This window comes from Solanum pennellii, chromosome 11 (genome assembly GCF_001406875.1).
Source record: "Solanum pennellii chromosome 11, SPENNV200".
Lineage (NCBI taxonomy): Eukaryota > Viridiplantae > Streptophyta > Magnoliopsida > Solanales > Solanaceae > Solanum > Solanum pennellii.
Window position 1 is genome coordinate 3,021,168 of NC_028647.1, and position 7,359 is coordinate 3,028,526.

Sequence of the window (7,359 nt, forward strand, 5' to 3'; positions counted from 1 at the left end):
AATGAGGTCGATCAAAAAGGCATGTATAGAGAATGATATTTCGGAAAAAAAATCATATTTTGTGTTTTTATTTGATGTAATGTTTGTGTGATTTTTCAATTTTTTTCTATAAGGTTTTATAAATTCTTCTATGAACATTTCAGAAGAATTATAATATATAATTCAAGTAATTGTATTTAACATTTATAATTATATATCGTACATATTATTTTTTATATTGATCAAGATCTCAAGCAAAATATAACAAATAGAGTTATTTGTGGATCGAATGCATCTGCAAATCAACCCGCTTCAAAGAATAAATCGTTTGAATGGGAAATAAGTATTTATATTATTATACACTCTATCATAAAAAACTAAAGATCTATTCATGGAATATGAATTTATTAAAAATACACGAATGACAAAACTTAATAATCGATCGTATAATTTATGAATTGAAAAATATAAAAGGACCGAAAACTATTATATAAATTAACCTTATTTAGAAATTAGACGTATCAATCTTTAATTTAGCATTCCTAAAGAAGAATTTGAAACAGAATGTGTATTATTGAATTAAATTATTTTTACTATTTATTTATCTTTAACTTCGAATAAGTATACAATTATGATAAGTTTCTAAAAACATTATCAATAAAACAATAACTAATTAATTAATTATCTTTTATGTTTTCTAAAATTAATGTTCATATAATGAGTGTGTGTATATATATAAAAAAAGGGGGCAACTTTCATATATAACAAATAAAAAATTCATATTTCTATGTCATAGCAAAGTTTGCATAATTGCGCTTCATAGCAAACATAGAAACTATATAATTCGCTATACATATACAGTTGAAGAAAATTGTATAAAACGAAGTGTATAAAACAAGAAAGAGAAAGACACTTGGGCAGAGAACTGTATAAAAACGAAGTGTATAAAACGAATTGTATTATTATAAGTGTATAGACGATTATATACAATTTGAATTTGTATAAAATGAAAAAGAGAGAAAGACAAAAGAGACTTGACAAGGAATATACAATTGAATCGAATTGTATAAAACGAGAAAGAGAGAAATTAGATACAATTTGAAAATTGTATAAAACGAGAAAGAGAGAAAGGCAAAAGAAACTGGGCGGGGGAGTATTTTTATTGTATAATTATAAGTGTATAGGACGAAAACATATGTACTTGCATGTGTATATACAATTTTCTCACGCTTTATACAAACAGAAAAGCAATTTATACATTTCGCTTCTGTTTGTATAAATGAGAAAGGCGAGGGTGGCTAGCGAGATTTGGGGGAGTGGCGAGCGAGATCTGGAAGAGGCGAGAGAGGGGAACAAAAATATATGTATTTATACAATTTTCTCTGCCTTATACAATTAGAAACAATTTTTATACACTTGTGTTTGTATAAAAAGTGAGGAAGCGAACGAGAGATTAGAGGAGAGTGGCGAGCGAGATATTTGGGAGAGAGGCGCCTGACAATTTTTTTCAAACGTTTGCTATGGGGCACAATTAAATCAAACCCTAGCTACTTCATTTATTTTAGGTTATTAGTTTGTTATTATATACAATTTTCCCTTAAAAAAATCACCTAAATATTAAGATAAAATCATGTAAATGGTGTTATAAAATAAGTTTCGAAATTTGTATTGTGTGTAAATAATTTATTAATTGCTAAAACTTATTTTAATTCATTTTTTTTAAAAAAAAAAAATTAAAGTTCTTTTGACTTAAAAGGACTAACTTGGATTAGAGTCATTTTTGCAAATTGGTGTACCTTTGATTTGTTAATTATTTATAAAAACTTTCTATGTGTTCTATTTGGTATGATTGAACATATATACTAAAAGCCTCATTTGAATAATTATTACTTCATAATCTTTTTTGTTGTCGAAGTAAACTAAAATTGAGAAAAAGAATGATATTTTAAGATAATTATTGCTAATTGAATAATCATCTAAAGAAGGGATAGCAAATTAATAATGTAAAACAAATATAGTAGCTATCGTTTGATTTATTTGTGTTTCATAGTAAACTATTTGTCAGTCGCCTCTCTCCCTCTCTCGCTTGCTCCCAGTCGCTCGCCTCTCACGCTTTATATAATAGAGCGAAAATTGTATAAAGCGAGAGAAAATTGTATATACGCATACAAATAAATATATCTTTGTCATATGCACTTATAATTATGCAACACAAATATTTCACTGCCCAATTTTCTATTGTCTTGCTCTTTTTCTCGTTTTATACATACACAACTTATATAATTGATTTATGTAAGTTTTTGTATTTGTATAAAGATACTTTTGTATAATGTTCATTTAGACATATACAATTGCACAAACTTATACACATACATAAATTGAAATCTGTTTGTATAATATATATATACAGAATCGTACATCCAAAATAAGAACGAATCTTCACTATATAAATATGCAAACAGATGTTTTCTCTTTTCTCTTTACTTTATACAATTTCTTCATACAATTCACCAAACAACGATTCATCCGTAGTTTACAAATAGATGTTTTCTCTTTTTCCTTTACTTTACACATTTCATCTGCTTTATATAAATATACTAATTATACAATTCACCAAACAGCGATTCATCCGTAGCAAATCATAGTTTTACTACGGAATGTTGAAAAAAAATTCATCGCATAAAATTAAAAAATTTATATTTGCCATATGTAAAAGTTATCCATTAAAGAATTAACCTCCTAATATACTGAATAAGTATTATCAGCTTCCAAGGAAATTGAAATTTAATTATTAAATTTGTTTGTCGCTAATTTTTATTTATTGATATTGAACTAAATTAATCACCAATGATTTTGGCTTGTTTTATTAATAATATGATTTTTTGTTGATTATCTGGAAATAATATTTTCTTTTGTATGCATATATATTATCTTTTCATATTCTAGTATTTGTAAAATTACATTATACATGTTATTGTTAGAAAAATTATTTACTTGCAATTGAAAAAATTAGTATGAAAATTTTTCGATTTCTTATTTTACTATGTTCAATAACTTCTATTCACAGAGCATAGGCGAAAATAAAAAAGAAATTTAAGTTTCATTGATTTTGATTTTACGAATGCAACTTATTGAATTGGAGTTTCAATAAATTATTTATATGTATTTAAATAATTTTTAATATAAATATAAAATTCGAGCTAAAATCACTAAATTAATTCTATAAAAACACAAGTAAATAACTATGACTTTGTCCTTGTAGTAGACTAACTAAACTAGCCTTTCATATCGAGACAATTCCATTCATATGACTAGAATTCGAGATAATTATTATATCTATATATGTTGTTAAAATATATTTATCAATACTAAATGAATAGTCAATTTAATTCTTTGCTCGATATTTGATATTCGTTTTAAAGTTTAACTTATTTAATTTAAGCCACACAAAATGTTCATCTTCTGAATAAAGTAGATGTTCTTATCTGAATCGACTTCGTTTTCAGATTTCAAATTTTAAAAAATACGATAATTATCAATACCGATATCGTTAAAAGTATAGATCAATGACTTTCGTAGCTAGTATATCATTAAATATCTTCTCGTCGAAAATAAAGTATAAATTAGTACACCAATCTCTATTAGATAATATAACTATGTGTTGAAGTGCATATTAATTTATTCTTTTTTATACGTTAAGCAGATGATTTTTTTATAATCATGACTATAACAAAAATAAGATTCGATTTCAAAATCTCCGTCATACTTTCATACTAGATTGACACGTAAAACTATTTTTCAAGCACTTCTAGACGTTAGGATTAAATTAACATAATACATATGTTTCACATCACTCATTTGACCTCTTTCATTAATTTCCATCATGGTCTTTTTCTTCTAGTAAAGTAATCCTATTTTAGTTTCTAATTTTCACCCCCACTAGAATCATGTGATAACATAAAATTTGAAAAAAAAAAATTTCTAAATATTTATTTTTTCATACAATAATTAATTTCATATTTAGTTAATCAAAAGTATATGTTCGCTCGATTGGATATTAGTAACTTTAGTTAAAGTTCTATATTTGTACGGGAAAAAAGATAAATATACCTTCAAATTATTGTAAATGGTATACAGATATCCTCCGTTATACTTTTGGGACATTGATGTCCACGCCGTCCAAAAACTAGGATATATATATCTTTTATACTAACAGACGTACACATGTCACAATCTTATTTATCAATCACATTTATTAAATATCGGATCGACATATAAAATTGTGTCACGTGACCCTATTTAGTCTTCCGTTAGGAATGAAGAACATATACGCTCTAGTTTTTAATGCACATATATCCCAAAAGTATAACAAAGGGTATCTACACATAATTTACGTTAATTCACGGATATATTTATCCTTTTAGTTTCGCGGATACCCTTCGTTATACTTTTGGGATATTGATGCATCTATCGTCTAAAAACTAGAGTATATATGTTCTTCATTCTAACAGATTACTAAATAGGGACACGTGGCGCAATCTTTTTCGTCCAACCGATATTTAACAAATGACGGATCGATGGATAAAATTATGACACTCATATGTCTGTTAGTATATAAAAGGTATATATGCTCTAGTTTTTGAACGACAGAGGCGCTAATGTCCATAACAGAGAATATCTGCATGCAATTTACAATAGTTCGAAGGTATATTTATTCGTTTTTCCCAATAATTTATGCATATAACTCCTTAATTTCTTTTCTTCTAGACTTGTGCTATTTCTTTTTTATCTAGAAGGCGTTACGTTCCACCTAAGTTCCATTGAAAAAGGAGAGATAAAAATAAAATAAAATAAAATATAAATAAGAAAAAATGAACACAGTTATTTTCAATTTTTTTTTATATATATAATCATTCACTTCTCCACTAGTCCACAACATATTATTATTACTACTAATTTTATTTTTTCACGATATTATGGAGAGAAAAAATATAAACAAAAAAGTAGAAGAAGAAGAAATAGAAAATTTGGAAACAATTTCTTTATGTGATCTGAATAATTATGAAGGGTATGAAAGTCCAAAAATTTCCTCTTCATCACAAGATTTTTTCGAATTTTTTAACGAATATTCTGATGATTATACATTTTCAGATATTATTTTTTGTGGAAAGATAATTAGCCATGAAAATGATTATGTTATTCAGGAGAAGCAGACTTTATCTCCGTTTTCTCGATCCAATTCGTTTCACCGGCGCAGTATTAATACTGTGCCGATGAATAATCAAAATCGGGTCAGTTCGGCCCGATTGATTTTACAGTAGAATGGAGAGGGTGAATATTAGTGGACTTACGTCTATGTCAGCGAAGTCTCGGAGAAAAATGTTCATGTTTGGACCTGTGAAGTTTAATCCTGAAATGGAGTTGAGTGAAATTAAGCAGAGACAGGGACGACGCCGTTGTGCTCTGCCGCTACCGGTGGTTCCGATGAGTGAAGACGGCGGAGATACGACGGCGCTGGGGAAGAAGAGGAGGAAGAAGAAGAAGGAGAGTGGGCCCACTGGGAAGTTTATGGAGTTGACGAGTAGGCCCCACTTTGTTAACGTGTTGGCCAAGTCATGGAGGTGTTTGTCTCTGCGAAAACATTGCATGGCAACGCCATAGAAATCATGACAAGCTTTTTTAGGAGGCGACTCTATTCAGTGACGTATTCAGAATTTTCATTCAGGGAATTCAAACCAGGGGATTCAAATCCTGGACGTCACACTGTTTTAGAGGAGCTTATACCACTGGGCTATCTCATTTTCCTTGTCATCGAGAGGGGTTCAAAATATATATATTCACATAAATACAGAAATTTCACCTAGTAATTTTTTACCGAGGGGGGTTCGGATGAACCACATTGCTTACCGATGGGTCCGCCCCTGACTCTATTATCAAAGAAATAAGAAAAGGAGTAATAATTTGACACTAATAACCGGAGTTGTGGAAAGAGCAATGGTAAGAAGCAGAAAAACCATTAAAAGAGCTACGATAGTTTGTGGAGGTTTCTACTGTATAAAGTATCTGACTTTAGCAGAGTTTGGAGAAGAGTCGGTGCCAATGGAAAAATGAGAATCGAAATTCAATGCTATGTGTAATGTGTTAATCTATAGACATGTAGAGTTAGTAATACAGATCATAAAATCTAGCAAGAAAAAAAGAAGAAGAGGTTATTGAATTCTAGATTAATTATTTATGCATATGATGTAAATTAACAGATATTGATATTCGAAAAGTTTAACATTTGATTACATATAAATTTCATAATCAAGGAACATTTTCACGTTGATTATATTTTTCCACTGACTTTTTGGGTTTTACTATTTTTAGATTGAACAATGTCCTTTCTAAAGACTAGACTTAGGAAAAATACTCAAAGTTAAACTCATCTCATCACATCCCCTTCTAGAATTAGTAACGTTGACGTAGTGGTTTCATTAAAATCTCTAACAAAGATATGAAATGCCAAATATCACATAATATCTTCGATTTTTTAAGAAATGACTTTCGTCGTACCAATCACTGCCTAAAGTTATACTAAAAAGGGGTTCTGAATATCCTATCCCGGGATAAAATTTTGAGATTAAATTTATTTCATATTTCAGTAGAGTTCCTATGAACAAGTGGCTTAAGCTCTAAATCCACCAGTTCAAACGTGTGTGTGTGGGGAGGGGGGTAAAGAATCAACAACAACATACTCGGGATAGTCCTACAAAGTGGGGTTTGTAAAGGATAAAATGTACACAAACCTTACTCAACCTCAGAGTTAGAGCTTAATGGGAAAGAATGAGTAAATACAATGACTCTTAGGAAAACTAGCAAGTACGGTAGAAATAAGAAGCAACACAAATACATATGTGTTCTATGGTACAAACAAATTAAGATATTCAACCAAGTTCATAGCTGGTACTGTTCAATCAACTGATACATACCTCCATATAATTATGTACTTCACTTACTTGCATTTTGATGAGTGCCTGCTTGACATTGCTTCGACCTTCAATTTCATGACGTCTTAATTGGAAGTCTTATCTCTCTGAGAAAAGCCATACCTATTTCGTCATAAGAGTAACAATGTTCTCGCCATAATCTCCACATACATCCCACCTTCTAGTACATGTACCAGATAACTCTGTTCACCAATGCTTACACAAATGGGAAGAAGTCACTTAACGTTTTTTAACAATGCTGGGAATTATACCCTAGTCTCTTATGATTTTCATCTCATCTGATTGACAGCTAGTGTGTTGACCTTCTTATCCTGAGGTGAAAATAATGAATGAGGTATCAATCCACATGTATTTGCTGCCAACCGATGCATGCGCCTGTGACAATCCCCCC

General features: G+C 29.6%; 1 protein-coding gene across 1 annotated transcript in view; it reads right to left on the minus strand.

Moving 5' to 3' along the window:
* Window positions 1-6,735: 6,735 nt before the first annotated feature.
* LOC107003106 (pentatricopeptide repeat-containing protein At4g01570) overlaps window positions 6,736-7,359 on the minus strand; it is a 4,554-nt gene continuing 3,930 nt past the window's right edge. Inside the window, exon 2 of the mRNA XM_015201362.2 lies at window positions 6,736-7,279. The gene's annotated coding sequence lies outside the window, so the exon portion shown is untranslated. The remainder of the gene's footprint in view (window positions 7,280-7,359) is intronic.